General features: G+C 38.7%; 1 long non-coding RNA gene across 6 annotated transcripts in view; it reads right to left on the bottom strand.

The window, feature by feature from the left end:
• The window catches only part of LOC108588430 (uncharacterized), a 42603-nt gene that overhangs the window by 2568 nt on the left and 20176 nt on the right, over positions 1-19859 (bottom strand). For 2 of the 6 annotated variants that reach the window (XR_013527371.1, XR_013527368.1), the window contains 2 exons: positions 11725-19857; positions 1056-2434 (listed from right to left, as the gene is read on the bottom strand). This is a non-coding gene — a long non-coding RNA (uncharacterized LOC108588430). Of the gene's footprint in view, positions 1-1055; positions 2435-11724; positions 19858-19859 lie in introns of those variants that run through there. The other 4 variants (XR_013527370.1, XR_013527369.1, XR_013527372.1 and 1 more) reach the window with 4 other exon arrangements.

The raw sequence follows: 19859 nt of genomic DNA, 5'->3' as shown, positions 1-19859 counted from the left end.
AACTACAAGGCAGCAGTCCACCAAAGGTTGGTGTCAGGGCAGGTAAGAAACACCTTTAAAGCAGTGACCCCCAACCATTTTGCCACTAGGGACCGGTTTCAGGGAAGACAATTTTTTTTCCTGGACTGGCAGTTAGTGGGGTGGTTTTGGGATGAAACTTTTCTACCTTAGATAATCAGGCATTTGTTAGATTCTCATATGGAGCACATAACCTAGATTTCTTGCATGTGCAGTTCACAATAGGGCTCACACTCCTGTGAGAATCTAATGCCACCACTGATCTGACAGGAGGTGGAGCTCAAGCAGTAATGCTCACTCACCCACCACTCACCTCCTGCGGTGTGGCCTGGTTCCTAATAGGCCATAGACAGGGACCTGTCCATGGCCTGGGGATTGGAGACTCCAGGCCTACATTATGAAAACTTCAGCTACTCTCCTAAGTCTGAGGGTAGGATAGAAGGGCTGAGAGAGCTGAGAGCAATCCCCATGAAGCCTATGGACATTGGAAGAATAGTAAGTGTATATTATGAACAACTTTATGCCACCAAATTTGACAACGTAATTTAAATGGACAAATTCCTTGAAAAACACAACTCCATACAAAATAGAAACAAGAAGAAAAAGAAAACATAAAAACCCATCTATGAAATAAATTTTAATAAAACAGACAAAAAAAACCTCTAAGTTAATTCTATCAAAGTAGATAGAATTATCTTCACAGTAAATTCTATCAAAGATTGAAGAAATAAATAATTATAGACACAAACACTTTAAGAAAATGGAGGAAGGAACAATTCCAGCCTCATTTGATGAGACTAGCATAACTCTGATACAAAAACTTGACAAGATCATTAAAAGAAAAAATTATAAATCAATATTCCTTATGAACATAAATGTAAAAACTCTAAATAAAATATTAACAAGTTGAATCAGCAATATTTATAAATTTTATAAATTTTTTTATAAAAATGGTAATACATCATGACCAAGAATGGTTGTATCTTTTGAAAAATAATAGAAACATAAATTGTTTAATCCTATTAAAAAATCACCACATTAACAAAATAAAGGAGAGAGGAGAAAAAAGCATGTTCCTCTTAATGTATGCAAAATAAAATTGAAAAATTCAATGCAAATTTAAGATTTTTAAAAATAGCTTAAAACTAGGAATAGAAGCAAACTTCCTCAGTCTGATAAAGATCATCTGCCAAAAGCACCTACAGATAGCATCATATTAATGGTGAAGCATTGAATAATTTCCCCTACAACTGGGAATAAGGCAATATTCTCACTTGTATTTAACCCTGAACTGGAAATCTTAACCAATTCAGTATGGCAAGGAAAAGATTGGAAAGGAAGAAGCACAATTTTCATTATTGGCAGATGACATGATTGTATACATAGAAAACCCTGTAGAATCTACAAAAAGTAAATTTTTTAAAAATCTCATAAAACTAATAAGTGAACTTAGAAAGGTCACAGATACAAAGTCAATATATAAAAAGCAATGAACTTCTATATATTTGTAACCAATAAAAGTGTATTAGTCTGTTCTCACATTGCTATAAAGAACTGCCTGAAACTGGGTAATTTATAGAGAAAAGAGATTTAATTGACTCACAGTTCTGCAGGCTACACAGGAAGCATGGTTGGGAAGGCAAGAAACTTACAATCATGGCAGAGGGTGAAGGGAAAGCAGGTGTGTCTTACATGGCCAGAGAAGGTGGAGAACAAAAGGGCAGGCGCCACACACTTTTAAACAACCAGATCTGATGAGAATTCACTCACTATCATGAGAACAGCAAGGGGGAAATCCACCCTCGTGATCCAGTCACCTCTGACTCAACCCCTCCTCCAACACTGCGGATTACAATTCGACATGAGATTTGGGCAAACATACAACAAATCCAAATCATACTAAAAAGTGAAATTTAAAAATAGCATAATATTAACAACAGACAGCAAATGGGTAGGAATAAATCTAAGATGTACAAAACTTCTATACTGAAAAAAAAAAGATTCTTGAGAGAAATTAAATAAAACCTAATAAATAGAGGTATATCATCAATATTGTTAAGATGTCCATTTTCCCAAAACTAAACAATTTAATTCACCATAGGCACAAGCAAAATCCCAGAAGAAATTTTTATGCAAGTTGACATGATTCTAAAATGCATAGGGAAATACAAAAACCTAGAGTAGACAAATTTATTTTGAAAAAGAACAAAGTTGGAAGACTTACATCAGTCAATTCTAAAACATATTATAAAGCTACAATAATCAAGACAATGTATTCATTTAGGCATAGATATGAAGATAAATAAAATGAATAAAGACCCCAGAAATAGACCCATACTTACATGGTTAATTGATTTTGAACAAAGAATCCAAGGTAATTCAATGGAGAAGGAATAGTCTTTGTACAATTGTGTATCTGTATTTTTTTAAGAAAAAGACAAACCTCAATCCTTGCATGACACTATCCACAAAAAGTAAATGAAATGGATTATAGATATTAGCTTAAAAGCTAAAACTATAAAACTTCTAGAAGAAAACATAAGAGAAATATCTTCATTACCCTAGTATAGGCAAAGATTTCTCAGATTAGATACAATAAAAACTAACCAGAAAAGAAGGTACTGATAATTTGGACTTCATCAAAATTAAACATATCTGTTCTTTGAAAAACACTTTAAGAAAATAAAAATAAAACAATATTTAATAAAAGACTTGTATCTAGAATATATAAAGAACTCCTACAACTCAATAGTAAGAAAATACACAATTTATAAATAGACAAAATATTTGAACAAACACTTAAATGAAGATCTATGGCCAAAAAACGTGCATGAAATGATGCTCATCATCATTACTTAAGAGGAAAATATGGATTTAAATTCACAATGAGTTATCACTACATACCCCTAGAATAGTTAAAATTAAAAAGCTGGACAATATTAAGTGTTGTGAGGATATAGAGCAACTAGAACTCTCATGTACCACCAATGGGAGTGTAAAAGAGTACAACCATCTTGAGGAACACTAGAGCAATTTCTTATACTCAAATACCTACCTTATAATCCAGAAATTTCTAAGTATATACTGTCTTTGGATAAACAAATTCGACAAGTCTTTGAATAAACAAATAGTGGTATATTCATGCAATGAAATACTATTAAGCACTAAAAATGAACTGTTAACACATGAACAAATGCAACAAACAACAAGAATAAATCTCAAAAACATTACGCTTGAATGAAAGAAGCTGGGTACAAAACAGTATATACTATAATGATTCTAAAATATGTGAAGTCCAAAAATAAAATCATGGCAAATTAGAAAATGCTTGCCCAGTTGGGAGTCATTGGGTAATTGACTAGAAAGGACACTTTCTGGGATTATACAAATGCTCCAAATTTTGTGTTAGGTGGTTTTTGCACAGATGAATACTCCTGCCAACCAAAAACTGAATACTTTAGATATGTGCATTTTATTATGTGAAAATTATGCCTTGATTTTTAAAAATTATGATTAGATTTATCTCTATATATTTGTGCCCAGCAATAATAATATCATTTTCAATACATGCTGGTAGATTCCTTTGCATTGTGATAATTGTCTTATTATAACTATCTGTAATTATATGAAGTCTTCATAAATGTGACCAACTGCAATAATAAAGTTATGAAACACTTAAAAATGATAACTGGCAGACTGGGGAAAATATTTGCAACTCATCTCTTAAAGGGCTAATGACCCTCATATATAAGAATTCATAAAAATATATCTTTAAAATGATATAAATTCAACATCCCTTCATGATAAAAATTTTCAACAAATTAGGAAGAAATGTACTTCAACATAATAAAGGTCATAGATAACAAATGCACAACTAACATCATACTGAATGGTATCAGCTTTCTTTCTAAGATGTGGAACAAGACAAGGATGCCTGCTTTCATTGGTCTCACTCGATGTAGTACTGAAAGTCCTAGCCAGAGCAATCAGGCAAGAGAAATAAATGAAGGACATCCAAATTAGAAAAGAGGAAGTCAAGTCATTCCTTTTTGTCGATGACATAATCTCACATATAGAAAACCCTAAAGATTACACACACACACACACAAAAAAAAAACACTAAACCAATAAACAAATTCAGTAAAGTTACAGGATGCAAAATCAATATTAAAAAATCAGTAGCATTTCTATACACCAATAACAAATTATCTGAAAATCAAGAAAGTAATACCTTTTACAACAGCTATTAAAAAAATTAAATACCTAGGAACAAATTTAACCAAGGAGGTGAAAGAGCTCTACAATGAAAACTAGAAAATATTAATGACAAAAATTGAAGACACAAGAAAGTGAAAATTATCTTATGTTCATAGATGGGAAGAATTAATATGGTTAAAGTTTCCATACTATCCAAAGCAATCCCTGTCAAATACAATCCCTATTGAAATACCTATGACATTCTTCATAGTTATAGAAAAAAAAAAAGTCCTAAAATTCATATGGAGCCACAGAAGACCTCAAAATAGTCAAAGCAATCTTGAGCAAAAAGAACAAACCTGGAGGCACAACAGTATCTGACTTTAAAACATACCACAAAGCTATAGTAACCAAAACAACATGGTACTGGCATAAAAACAGATACATAGACCAATGAACCAGAAGAGAAAGTCCAGAAATAAACCCATGCATCTACAACCAATCAATTTTCAACAATGGTATCAAGTACACACAATGGGGAAAGGACAACCTCTTTAATAAATGGTGCTGGGAAAACTAAATAGGTAGAAGAATAACACTAGACTCTTATCTCTCACCATATGCGAAAATTAACTCAAAATGGATTAAACACTTAAGTGTAAGACCCAACACTGTGAAACTACTGGAAGAAAACATAGGGGAAAAGCTCCATGACATTTGTGCAGGCCAGGATTCTTTGAGCAAAACATCAAAAACACAGGCAACAAAAGCAAATATAGACAAATGGGATTTACCTCCAACTAAAAAGCTTCTGCACAGCAAAGAAAACAATCAACAGAGCAAAAAGACAATCTATAGAATGGGAGAATATATTTCTAAACTGCACATCTGATAATGAGATCATATTCAAAATATATAAGAAACTCAAAAAACTCAACAAAAGAACAGATAAACCAATTTAAAAATGGGTACAAGACCTGAATAGACATTTCTCAAAGAAAGACATACAGATGACCAACAGGTATATGAAAAATTGCTCAGCATCACTAGTCAACAGGGAACTGCAAATCTAAACTATAATGAGACATCACCTTACTCCAATCAGAATGGCTACTATCAAAAAAATCAAAAGCAAGGATCTGGAGAAAAGGGACCCCTTATACACTGCCAGTAGGATCCAGTGTGGAAAGCAATATGGAGGTTCCTCAAAAAATTAAAAATGACAGCAGGGCACAGTGGCATGGGCCTGTAATTCTAGCTACTCAGGTGGCTGAGGCAGGAGGATAGCTTGAACCTAGGAGTTCAAAGCTGTAGTGTACTATGATAGTGACTGTGAATAGCCGCTGCACTCCAGACTGGGCGATAGAGTAAGACTATATCTCTAAGAAAAAAAAATTAAAAATAGAACTACCATATGATCCAGCAATCCCACTAGGGGATATACATCCAAAGGTAATGAAATCAGTATGTTGAAGAGATATCTAAACTCCTTTGTTCATTGCAGCACTATTCATAGTGGTTGAGATACGGAATCTACTGAAATGTTCATCAGCAGAAGAATAGGTAAAGAAACTATAGTACATTTATACATATTATAGTTTACACACACACACACACACACACACACACACACAATGAAATACTATTCAGTTATAATAACAAAATGAAATTCTGTCATTTGTGGCAACATAGACGAACCTGGAAAACATGTTTAAACTAAATAAGCTAGGCATGGAAAACAAGCCCCACAAGGTCTCACTTAAACGCAGAGTCTAAAAACTTGTTCTTACAGAAGAAGAAGGCAGAATAGTGGTTAGCAGAGGATGGGAAGGATGGGGAGAAGTGGGGAAAGGTGAGAGATTGGTCAGTGGGTACAAAGCTCTAGTTACACTGGAGGAATAAGCTGCAGTGTCCTGTTGCATGGAAAGATTACTAGAGTTAACAACATTGCATTGTGTATTTCAAAATAGCTAGAAGAGAGGTTTTTTAATTTCTCATCACAAAGAAATAACACATGTTTAAGACAATGGATTTTTTTTTTAGAAAGAAAGAAAAAGGAATGAAGAAGAGGAAAAAAGAGGAAGAGGAGAGGGGGAGAGAGAACGGGAGTGTTATTTAATTGCCCAGGCTAGAATGCAGTCTAAAAATGGGTATTGAAAACCTCCCTGACAATGGATATGTTAATTAAACTGTGATCATTATACAATTATATATGTATCCAAACATCACATTTTACCCCACAAATATGTACATTTATTATGTGTTAATCATAAATAAAAATAATAAAAATGAAAGTCATAGGACTGTTAAAAGAAAACATAAATTACCAAAGTAAAGACTGCTTTACTCTGGGAGTGCAGTGCTTTCATCACAAGTGGATTTCACTTTTAGGTGTAGTCACTGTTTTCTATTTCTGGTTTGTTTTCACATTTAATGGTGGTGTGAAAAAAGGGAACAGAGGAAGAAGGGAGAAAGGAGGAAAAAAGACAGATACATACCTATGCTCAAAGAAAGTACTTGATAGAACTATACAAACATATTAATAATGGGCTGGAATTATGGAAGTTTTTTCTTCTAATGGATTATGTTTGTTTGTTTGTTTTGTTTGTTTGTTTGTTTGTTGAGATGAGTCTCCCTCTGTCAACAGGCTGGCGAGCAGTGATGCAATCTCAGCTCACTGCAACTTCTCCCTCCCGGGTTCAAGAGATTCTCCTGCCTCAGCCTCTCGAGTAGCTGGGACTATAGGTGCATGCCACCATGCCCAGCTAATTTTAGTATTTTTAGTAGAGACAGGGTTTCACCATGTTGGCCAAAATGGTATGGATCTCTTGACCTTGTGACCCTCCTGCCTCAGCCTCCCAAAGTGCTGGGATTATAGGTGTGAGCCACCATGCCTGGTTGGATTACCTGTATTTTTTTTTTTTTTACAATGGACATATTACCTTCTTCTCATTTATTGGAAACGCTATCATGCAAATAAGAACTATTTCTGGGGAACCTATTACATCTAGAAGTACTTTTAATAATTTTCATGAAGTTCAATTTATGAGTCAAAATTTTATTCCTTCAATAGGCAATGCTTTTATTATTCTTTTATGCCCACCCACAGAACATAGGTGGGGATAAATGAAATAAGAAGCTTCATGAACTTTTTACTTATAAATGCTGCATAATTTTGTATTTTAGTAGCAGATAATATTTTTTAAAGTTCATTTAAATCTATCTAATTTATATTTGGAGTTTTATTCCACAGTTTTCATCAGAGATGGTGCCCACATTGGTTCCTTAAAATAGATGTAGAAGCTGGGGAGGTGGTGCACGCCTATAATCCCAGTCACTTCAGTGGCTAAGGCAGGAGGATTGCTTGAGCCCAGGACAAGTTCAAGTTCAGCCTGGACAACATAGCAAAGCTCTGCCTCTAAAAAAATAAAAAAGAAAAACAAAAGTAGTAAAGGAATCCACTGGCAATTTATATGTCCTTTTCAAAAAGTCTTTGTATTATAAAATCTTTAAATGTGTATAAAAATAGAGGATTGTCTATTTAACTCTGTATAACCATCACGTAGACTTACATTTTGCAATATTTTCTTAGTCTTTTAAAAAACACACAGATTATAATCTCGGGAGTTTGGCTGCAGTGAGCTATGATTATACCACTGCACTCTAGCCTGGGTGACAGAGGGAAACCCCATTGAAAGAAAGGAAAGAAAAGAAAAGAAAAGAGAAAAGGTCCTAATTTCATTTCATCCTAAATACTTTAGTAAGGATTTCTAAAATATAAGGACATCTTATAACCACAAAACCATTTTTTACACTTAACAAAATTAACAATAATTTCTTAGTATCATCTAATTTGTAGACCATATTCAAATTTCCCCCATATATCCCCAAAATGTATTTTACAGTTATTTGTTTGACCTAGGATTCATATAAAGTCTGACTGATCATTTCATTTCTAAAATCTAGTCTTTTAAAAATCTAAAATAGTTTCCATCATTACCACTACTTCTTTCTTTCTTCTTCTTCATTTCTTTTTTAATGTTATCAACTTGTACTTGGTTGTTTCCTGGAAACGTAAAGAATAATTTGACACCACCACCAAAGAACTCATTGTAAAAACAATTGTCTCAAAAGAGAAAATCAGACTCATTTTTTAACATCAAAATCTTGCAAATCTTCATCTTGAACATCAATACTATAGTGTGGGAGGGTGGGGCAAATAGGAATATTAGAAAAATTCCATAAAACTAGCATATTTTAAGAGCTGGGTGCCGTAGCTCCTGCCTGTAATCCCAGTTCCTCTGGAGGCTAAGATGAGAGAATCACTTAAACTCGGGAGTTTGGCTGCAGTGAGCTATGATTATACCACTGTACTACAGCCTGGGTGACAGAGGGAAACCCCATTGAAAGAAAGAAAAGAAAAGAAAAGAGAAAAGGCCATAATTTTAGAAAGCTGCCTTGCCTTTGGAGCCTCTCAACCCTCAAGAGACATCACAATTTCCCTTCTGCCCTGGAGGGACACATGCTTAATGTAGCTTGCAGGAAGCCTGACTTCAGCTAGCTTTAACACCCCCAGGAGGAGTTAAAATGTGAAAGAACTGCACTTCCCCTTTTAGAAGGCTCATCTTATCACAGACAACAGAGGTAAGAGAAAACGTTTTAAGCTAATGACATTTACTGCTAACCAGATCTGGTTGAAGCAATCCACTGGACTCCAGTTTGCAAGTCTCATTTCTTAGAAGATTCACTTATCTTAGAATGCTCAACCAAAAGCACCCACCTTCACATTTCTCTGAGTATTATGCTAGACAATGAATTATTCTCCCAGCTGGTTAACTATCTTTAACCCCCCAGGCTGCTACAATATTGTGTGTATGTTAATTCAACTGCATTGCAAATTCTCTGACATTGAACAACAATAATAAAAGAGACAAATATTAAGCCTAATGGAAGAAATGTTGCTAGGGAGATTTTTATAAGCTAGAACCAAAAAAATCCTTCATGTATATAAGGAAAATTTCTGAAATCATCCAACATGCAAGAATTGAGCATCCGCCAGCTGGGTCAGCTGTTGACCCATTTCTATACTGGTCAGTGAGGTCTAGAAAGGCTGAGGCTTTCCTTGACAGGTTTGGGCCCATACCCACTCCTCAGGTCAGAGGCAAAGTCAACTTCCTCCAAACCTAAATCTAAGAGTCATGAACAAAGCCTTCTCCAAGGAAAATCAAAAGCAACCACCAGCAGAAAGGGGAATGAATCCTGGACAGCAAAGCCAATAGATAAATGGGCATCTATAGAGCCAGAGCTAAGTGAAGTCAGAAATATAGAAAAGGGGCCATGAGTGTGTGTGTCCCCTGTCTATTAGAATGCCTGGGTCCCTAATGCTTTTTACTAGCTCTGTTCCTTCCCCAATCATATCCCAGTCTCTCAGGTCTCTGAGTCCGTTGAGTTTGTTGGCCTATTGCTCAAGCTTCCTAATATATTATCTCTCTTGTCCAGGAAAGTTTTGTCTTCAACTAGATGCATTTTTCTAAAATCCTTAATGGAATGACCTTAATGGAAAGAGTTTTTTCAGTCCCAATCCCTGGAAACATATCACAGTTCAGCTATATAGGCTGTTGAATCCAGCCTTAGTGGGAGAAATTACGCATTTCTTTATTTCGCTCTTCTAGATGTCGAAAGGCAGCATAAAAAGCAATCATTTAATTTTCAGTGGAAGACGAAATGAAGGCAGGGATTTTTCAAATCACTAAACAGATTCCCCTTTCTAGTAAAAAGAGATTCCTCTCAGAGCTTTCCTAGCCCAGAGAGGTTGCTTGGTCCTCCCTTGTGGTTCTTAACTTCTCCTCCCCTCCTGCAAGCAGCTCAGAAACAGAGGGAAAACTTTGAAAACATGGGCACAGGACACCAATCTTCCTCTGGCCCTGCTACAATCACTTACCAGAGCCCTCCAGAGAGGGCCACATGTGTGCTAAAAGATGCATGGCAAATATTATGGATAATACATTAAAAAATAAATGGGAAATGAGTCATGTTTGCAAGTGAATTTATGTTTATACAAAATATTTGTGGAAACATGCCTTTCCACTTTGGAGATTCTCCTAATCCATCACCATGACACTAATGTTGCAAGAAGCAAATCCGTCAGACGGTGACCATTACTTTTTAATAGACCACTCCATTTTCAGCAATCACGCTAACAAAATCAGGACATAGCCCAGTCTGCTTGCATGAGATGAAATACTTGCAAACACTTCACAAATGCTACCCTACACAATGAGAAGGCTTGCTCACAGGTAGTCCAGATGCAGAACAGGAGGGAAGTGCCAAGGGAACTCTGCTATGCAGATTCTTCTAGGGCCTGACCAACATCTGAGTGGTGTCTGCACACCCAGTGCTGAGTTTGTTTTTCAGAAAGCTGTTCTCATTTTGCCCAGAAAGGCTCTGCTTGAGGGCTAGATGTATGGCCTTTGCTTTCAGATTATATAAGATGCAAAAACACATGATCTGGATCACATAGACCAAAGTATGATTTTTTTAAACTGCTTATCAAAGGACACTGAGAAAGAGCCTTAATAAAAACACACACACACACACCTCCCTGATACATTTGTGACTGCACTACACCAGAGCACAATTCATTCATTCACTCTTTGGACAATTATCTCCTAAATGGTGGGAACTGTGCTTGGTGTGATGAAATATGAATATTTATAAGTCATGGTCCTTGCTCTCAAATGAAAGGGAAAGACACAATTGGCCATGCTACATATCAGAACTAATTAAGTACAAATAAGGAGCTATGGGAGCATAAAGAAATAAGTGATTTATGAAACTTCATGTGAATTGAGAAAAACTTCAGGGAGGAAATTTTTGGACCCTGACCTTGAAGGATAGCTAGCAGTTATTTTTTTATGATGATGATGATGATGAGGATTTTCCTTTGTTGCCTTATTTCAAAAACAATATATATGCATTATAGAAAATATACATAAGCTTCCTACTCAAATATAACTACTGATATTCTCAATGTTATTCTAGCAATATGCACTTGTTACAAAAATTATTCATATTTCATGGTTAGACTTGTAGCCTGCTTACCCTAGCATGCATGTGTGTGTGCGAGTGCATGCACATATCTAATACTGTAACAGAAGCACTCTTATCTGATAGAATTGGATGCATTAGATCAATTAAAAAAAAGCAGTCAATGCAAGGAATCCTCAAATAGGATAAAAACCAACCCCTGAAATATCTTATTTTAATTTAAAGCAAAGTCCTGTGCCTTCATTCACCACTCTTCTGCTTTCAGACCAGCACCTTTTCTCTGGGCACAGCACTGCTGAGGGCTGCAGTCTTCAGTAAGCCATCTTCCCCATGCACCATGTGTAAAGTCTAGTTTTGAAGTCTTTAACACAGAGGAAGAACTGAGACAGGCTGGCAGAGTAATGTGACTCCAGAAACATTCTAAATCTTTACAATTCTCTGCTCTTTAGTTGCCTCACCCACCTAATTCCATAGCATTTTTCAGTGATACATCCAGTGTTTCCAAAGTGTTCAGCCTGTGGTAGAAAGATCAGCTCTCTTTATGTTCACTGTCTTACGTCCCCTGTTGACATAGTACCAAAATGCATATAAATAAATGGATAATTATGATAAGCAATAGAATTAGCACCAGCAAGTTTGGAAGCATACCACTCAGCCCACCAAAGCAGAGAGGACAGGAATATGAGTCCCTGGCAACCATATCATTCAGGCTGCCCTGGGCTTCGGTCAGCAGTTGTTACCTGTGAACTCTCTCTCAAGTCCAGCAGGTTGGCTAAAATTAATGTTTATTATATAAGACAAATTTCTTTCTATATCATTGTATCTGTTTTCTGTTGTTGCACTAACAAATTGCCACCAATTTAGCAGCTTAAAACAACATCCTCGTTTACTTCACAGTTGTGTGGGTCAGAAGTCCAAGTGGGCTCAGCTGGGTTCTCTGTGTAAGGTCTCAAAAGGCCTAAGACAAGATGTTGGCCAGCTCAGCCCTTACCTGAAAGCTCCAGGGAAGAATCTGTTTCCACGCTCATTCAGGTTGCTGGCTGACTGCAGCAACAGGTCGAAGTCGCCATTTCCTTGCTGGCTATTAGCTGGGGCTACTCACAGCTCCTGAAGGCTGCCCACATTCCTTGGCACGTGGCCACCTCCATCTCTGAGCCAGCAGTGGCATGCCAAATCCCTCCAAGAGCTTCAAATCTGTGACTTTCCCTCTGCGATCAGAAAAGAAAACTCTGGGCTTTTAAAAGAACTCCTGTGGTGAGGTCAAGTACACCCAGATAATCCTATCTTAGAGTCAACTATGCCATATAACAAAACATAATCATGGGAGTGATAGCTTATCAAACAATGAGTTCTGGGGAGTAGAGCTGGGAATCTTGATTTTAGAATTCTGCCTACCACAGTCATTAAAGTGGGGACAAAAGGAAAGGGTTTTCCAAGCTAAATGGAGAGCATAAGCAAAGACACAGGGAATGACAAGGCACTGGGTGAATGATCTGCAGAACAGTAACACCATATCCCCCTTTCATCCCAGCTGGGACCCCTTCTGCTTCTAACATCCCAACTAGAAGCAGAAAAAAGAAAGTGAGAAGATGAGAAAATAGAAATTAAATCATGCTAAGATTTCTATATAATATTTCCTTGGGTTGTAACCTAATTATTAGTTTATGAAATGATGAGTTAAGGATCTAAAGAAGTGCCGTCACATTCTTTCCCAAGAGAGCGAGAGACAACATTCCTTGGTCTACTGACAACAGTATAATGATGTCAAAATATACCCACTTTCTAACTGTTCAAGTAGAAAAAAATTCAAATGAGAATTCCCAATGCTAACAGATAAAACGGATATTGTCAAAAATTAAGTGTAAATGAGTACAACTCATTAAGAATACCATTTTGTCATATACTAAAAAGAATCAAAATATTCATACCCTTTGATCTCACTCTGAGGACTTTATACCTGACCTCACTTTGAGGACTTTATACCAAGGAGATAACCCAAAAGATTTTTTTTAATTATACAATAAAAATACACTTCACAGCAACATTTATATACTATGATTTTTAATCTAAATGTTCATAAATGAAAAAATGGTTAAATTACAGTCTCACTATTTAATATTACACAGATATAAGCATTTTAATTGTGAAGAATATAATGTAATACTGAAAATGTGTATGGTACCTTACATTTAAAAGTGAAATACAAAATCTTACCTATCTTACCATTACAACTGTGTAAAAAATTCTCCTGTTCATAAAAAAGATTTGGGAGAAAACTTGCAAAATGAAAACAATTTGATTAAGACTGTGGATAAACTTTTTCTTTCACTTTGATTTATATTAATAGTGCCTTACAGTTGTCTGTGCAATAAACAATAATGGTAGTAAGCTTTAGAAAAGTCATATGTGAACTCCTAAAGATTCTGACTACTGTGAATGTCACTGCACTCTCACCAGTTTTAAAAGGACCAGGGACAGTTAATCAAACAAAATATAGATTACAAGTCAAGGCCACTGTAAAATGAGCCCTCAACCTCTGAGCTCAGGCTCAAAGCAGTCCTACAAAAGGGAATCACAAGTACATTTCCCTTCTATGCTGTTTTCATTTTATCTTAAGTAAATAAGCACATGTGATATTGAAAATTGTATCATCTGCTGCCTGAAGCATTGAGGAATGTGAAAAGGTAAGAGAATTGCACCAATTCACAATTCCTAGAAAGAGAAAAAAGTGGCTATTTGTAAGAGTGTGTCACAATGAAGAGAGATTAAAGACTCCTTAATCAATCCTATTATCTAGAGAGTTATTAATTTAAAAGGGCTTTGTTTTTCACTCATTATTTGGTAATTCTGATTAAAAATAGCTCTGAAAAGAATTCACATTCTGAACCTGAACTGGGCAGATATCATACTCAACTGCTGGAAAGTGACTTAAAAAGCAAACAAAACAAAAATCACAGCTTTTAGCCAAAGGACGAGATGAACTAAGCTGTCCCTCCTATTGTGTGGATTTCATTATTTGCAAATACACAATAGCATCTACCTCCTCTAAGAGGAAAATTGTTTTAATTCTGTTTCACGGAGAATTGGCTCATTTTTATAATGCATTGCAGTGCCCTGAATCTCAAGTCCAGAAATCCACTAGAGGACCTGTTATGGTGGAGAAAAGATCACAGTCCCCATTAAGGTCTGTGATTGATCAGGTAGCACTGACCTGCCTCACCTCTGTTGGCTTCTAATTCCCTCTGGTTTTATTTTCATCAAAGAAGCAAACATTGTGAGTAAGCAGTTCTATTATCATACTTAAAATTCCTCCACTAGTCAGCAGTACTCAGAAAAAATTCATGTCTCCTCCAGCTCTAGGGGATCTACTGCAAATCCTTTAAATTGTCATATTATCCTCTCATTTGTTCTATTTTAGCAAAGCAAATGATTAAAAATTAAACTTTCATTTAGAAGTGTAATTATTATAAAGGGTGTCAGAGCTTCATGTTAAACAAATTTACCTCAGCAAATAGAATGAGGCTTTGGAATTTCGATTGGAGAGTTAATGAAATAACCATAATTTGGTTAGGTGAATCAACCTACATCATCCTATTTAAAGAGATTTCTCTCCTTATTTATTCAGTTGTTATGTATGTAGCTGCTACTTACTTTTTCAGTAAATAGCTGTGATTCTGACTGAATCAGAAAAACATTTTTGTTTTAAAACAGGAAGAGAATTTTCTAGATACATGAAATGAAAATTAATTGCTGTGATTTCCCTCAAGAGAGTGGGAATTTATAAGTTTAAAAAGTAGCAGTAGTACTAATCTGAATTTCTAAATACTTAAATATTCCCCACATAATATAAAAATCTGTTCGAGGAAAATTAGTGTTAGGAGTTGGAAAACCAATGCCTGGCCCAGCGCCTGAAAATCTTTAGGTTGAGTGAATGAACACATGAACTGTCAACCTAAATAACAGAGGGAGGCTCTCTAAAAGAAAGTGATATTTATTCAAAATAACTTTGGGAATAGAGGGGCTCTCAGAGAGTCTCTCTGTTTGTTATTTAGGTTGACAATATGCCAATCCAGTCAACTGTCTAAGCAGTTGGGCACCACGGAGCTCATGGAGTCCAGGAGCTTGTGCGGAGGGAGGCCACTGGACATGGCCATGATAAATATGCAATGGAAGTGCCACCTCTTTGTCTCTTCCACCTTAAGATTGTACCCCCACCACCAGCACAATAGGCCTACTAGATTTCATTGCTGGGAGGGAAGGATAAGGAAATGGTGGTAAGTCTACCCCTAAATGTATGGGTATGGACCAAGAATGTTTACCTATCTACACGTGATAACCAGACTACAGGAAGGCACGTGTTTTCATGGAGAGCTCTCCACTCACCCCCACAGCCCCTCTTCCTACGACGCCAAAGGAGCACTCTGTGCTCCAGGGCCAGCCCTTTGTCCTGTAAGCCCTCGCAGGAGCAAAAGTACTCTGGGGCAGGGCAGGTGTGAGCCATGCTTACTTAGTTGTTCCTAGACTGACCCCACAGGGAACAACCTAGTCAAGCTCCCCAGGCAGCTAGCCTGGCAAGGCAACTGGCAATTACTCTTACGCTGAAAGACAGGCCAACGGACGGCTGTCCCACCTTCCTCTCAGGGAGAGAACCATGTAAAGCCTCCAGTAGCCCTCAGCTGAGTAGGGCAGGTTAGAGGAGCTCTGCTCATCCCATGCAATCACCATGCAACCACCGTCAGAATGAGGTCCTCCCATCCAAACTGCTTGGCTTGGAGTAAGGGAAGCAAAGTCCCCAGGGAAAGACCCAAGGGATGATCGCTGGGGAAGCCACAAGCACCACCATCACACTAGGTGTGCGCTGGGGCTACTCTTGATCCCCTGAACCTCAGCCTCTTCACTCTGGCCCCAAAGGGTGATGGCCTCGCCTCTAAGAGGTTTGTGGGGAGGACTCCATGAGACGCCTTCAAGTCAACACGTCCAAGGCCGGCACAGAGAGCTCAGCAGCCCTGAGCCTGGCACGCTGTCTGTACTTGGAAAGAATGCGTTCTGTCCCAGAAGGCAAGAATAGTTTGAGGCTGGCGGAGACCCCTGGCGGAAGCCCCCGATGTGGGGGTAGCGGTGGGGACACCCACAGGAAGGCTCCATGCTGCATCCCAGGGGCCCCAGTGCGTCAGGTCTCCTCCGACCTCCGGCAAGCTCGAGCAGGCGGCGGCCTGGCCCGTGGCCGCTCCCCCACGCATCTGAACGCACCGGGCTCTGCTGGCTGGCAAGGGTGACAGAGAGACAGTCGGGCGATGCCCTCGGGGAGGGGCGGGACTCTCCTGCCGCGGTCCCAGATGAAGCGGGAAGAAAAGCCATCAACCAGGAAATGAAAAAAACAGCAGGTCAATTAGCGGCGGGCCTGTGACGCGAGGGGCCACTGAGGCGGCGGGAGCTCCGTGGGGCCACCCACCCTCAAAGCGTAGCTCGTAGAGGGCGCCGCCAGTTCCGCGATCCCAGGACCCCAGCCCCATGTCCCGGGGACTGGGAGCCCCGCGCGGACACACAGACTCTGGGCTGCAAAGACGCGCCTCCCCTCTGAGCTGCCTGCCCAGAGGTCATGGGCAAAGTAGCTGGGGATCTGGCTCTCGCTCTCTCTCTCTTTTTTTTTTTGAGAACTCAGCAATATGGAGCTGGTCAGTCTGGTGCACAGCTCTTTTTCCCCTTTCTTTTCAATGTTTTTCTCATGGTAGCCTCCTTCACCCCTGCCCCCCTGCTCTCTTAAGTGCTTTTAGTTGGAGGGAAAATTGACCCGCAGAAATCACTGCATTGTACCCAAGACATTATTTGAACTTCCTAATAGCCCTAGAAATCCCCTCAGGGCTCTGTTTCTAATAAACCAAACCTCTAAAGTGGAAGAGAACAGTTATCTCACCCTGCCAGCCTTCTTTATAATTAGCCTCAACTAGAGGGCCCCACTTGGACAGCTGTGCCGCGCAGGCCTGGAAACTGGGCCCTCAACAACTGGGCAGAGAGAACAAAGGGAGAAAGCGGCTGCCACCACAAAGCCTGGGCTGGGGGGTTCTACAAAGCCCTCTGGTGCCTATGGACTAGTAAACCCATTTTACAGGAAGGGAAGGGAAGCTCATGGGGATGACCGATCCTCCCAAGGCCCCTTCCTTTGTAAGCCGTAGAGTTAGGTCTGGAATCCTGGTCTAAGGGTCTCTAAATGTTCTTGTACTTCTTCCTGTGCCACACAAGATTCTCACTGGGTCATCTATTTTAGTCACTGCTTGATTTAGTGAAATCAGCTACAGAGCATCTATGATTTTCACTCAGGGGCTGTGTTAATCATTCACCCTTTATAGGCCACTTGCAGGCACTTAGAGTTTCTGAAAGGCCACTGTAAAGATCATACTTTATTTAGTTGGCTCTCTATAGTAGACGCTATAGCACTGGTAAATTTTCCTCAGACTAATAAATATGGGTGCTGTCTGGCACTCAAGGGGGTGCAACTTTACACAGAAACGCATCTGCCCACCCTGACATCACACCACAGAAAGTTTAACATCATAAAAGCAGGTTTCCTTGCCTACATTTTCTAGTGTAGAAATTTTCTCCTTTTCAATGTCCTGGGTTTAAAGCCTTCATAGAACATAGTAATCTAAAGTCACAATGAAAATGTCTGTTTCCTTTTCAAATGCGAGAAATGAGAAAAGCCGTAATCATAGATTAACACTGCAGAGTTTAAACTGGCGTGCCCTGTCCAAGTGAGATTTACAGCAACATCTTTACCAGTGCTCCGGTCTTTCCCTCAAAGAAAATGTTTCATTCTCCCGGGACCTGCTGATTAAGTCAGAAAAAAAATATATCGCTTACTTCTTCAGCCACATTTCTTCGTTGTTTTGCCTTGATGTTGTGTGTAAAAATGAAATATACTAATAAAGAAATACCAAGGTGTCACAGAAACAAGGGAAAAGAAAGGTTAAAAATTCAATCCAAGGTTAAAAATTCAATTAAATTAAGACCCATAACTTCTAGGCTGTAAGGAACAGAACTTTAACCTCCCCAATGTTTAACAAGCACCTTTCACGTGCCAGGCCCTGTGCTAGATACTGGTGAACAAACCAGTCTGCAACTTCACAAATCACAGAGTAGTGGGAAAGACAGGCCTGCAGCCAGTGGTTACAAGGTATTAATTAAGCCATACAGGGAACTGTGAGGACATGTAACAGGAAGCTCTAAGCTAGCCTGGGGTGAGGGAATTTCCCAAAAGAAGACCAAGTCTTTGCTGAATTGAAAAGGAGATTGCCAGGTAAGACAGGTGTTTTAATCTGGTTTACGTTGCTTATAACAGAACGCCTGAAACTGGGTAATTTATAAAGAAAAGGAACTTATTTCTCACAATTATAAAGCCTGAGAAGTCCTAGGTGCAGGGGCTGTATCTGGTGAGGGTCTTCTTGCTGGTGGAGACTCTCTGCAGCGTCTTGAGGCAGTGCAGGGCATCACATGGTGAGGAACTGAGTGTGCTAGCTAAGGTATCTTTTCCTTCGCTTATAAAGCCACTAGTCCTAATCTCAGGATAACTAATTAATCCACTAATACATTAATGCATTCATTATGAATGGATTAATCCATTTATGAGGGTACAGCCCTTATAAACCAATCACCTTTTAAATGTCCCACCCCAAAATACTGACACCTTGGGGATTAAATTTTAACAAGAGTTTTGGAGGGGACAAATATTCAAACCAAACTACCGGGCACAGTGGCTCATACTTATAATCTCAGCACTTTTGGAGGCTGAGGTGGGAGGATCACTTGAGCCTAGGAGCCCGAGACCAGCCTGAGCAACATGGCAAAACACCATATCCACAAAAAATACAAAATTAGCTGGGCGTAGTGGTGCACACCTGTGATCCCAGCTACTCGAGAGGCTAAGGTGGGAGGATCACCTGAGCCCTGGGAGGTCAAGGCTGCAATGAACCATGATTGTACCACTGCACTCCAGCCTAGGTGAGAGAGCAAGACCCCATCTCAAAAAAAAAAAAAAAAAAAACCATAGCAAAGGGGAAAAGAGCTCTTAGGCAATAAAGAGTATGTGGGCAGCAGGAGACCCTGGCAGGCTGGAAGAACTGAGAAGATTCCAGAATGACTGATGAGAAAAGATAGAGAACAGAGTGGTACGAGGTGAGTTTGCAGACGTCTCAGTCTATCAGTGGACGTGACCTTTGCCTCAGAAACCTAGTCCAGTAGTGTAGACTGCAGAAGGTAAGCTCCTTGAGAACAAGGACCAAGCCTGCTTTTACTTGTTGTACTTGGTACACCTGTTAGCCCAGCATTAGCACGTAGTAGGTGCTCATTAAACAGGGGCTATTTCTGTATTATCATCACATCTTCATTCATTTCTCCCACTTTCTATTTCTTTCCCTATGCTTTAATTAAATGCTGCACCTGTTTCTCTCGTTGTCCTGTTCCTTACTTAAAGGTTATGGATTAATCAGGCTTCTCTTCCTTCAATGTTCTTCCCTGTTCTTTCTTTCCATTTTGCCATATAATGTATTCAGCAATTCCTTGCAATGCCAAATAGAAGGGAGAAATCAGCCAGCCAGATCACT

The sequence above is a fragment of the Callithrix jacchus genome, chromosome 15 (genome assembly GCF_049354715.1).
Source record: "Callithrix jacchus isolate 240 chromosome 15, calJac240_pri, whole genome shotgun sequence".
In the NCBI taxonomy this organism is placed as follows: Eukaryota; Metazoa; Chordata; class Mammalia; order Primates; family Cebidae; genus Callithrix; species Callithrix jacchus.
The sequence above is the reverse complement of the archived record's forward strand: the minus strand, read 5'-3'. Positions and strand labels throughout refer to the sequence as shown.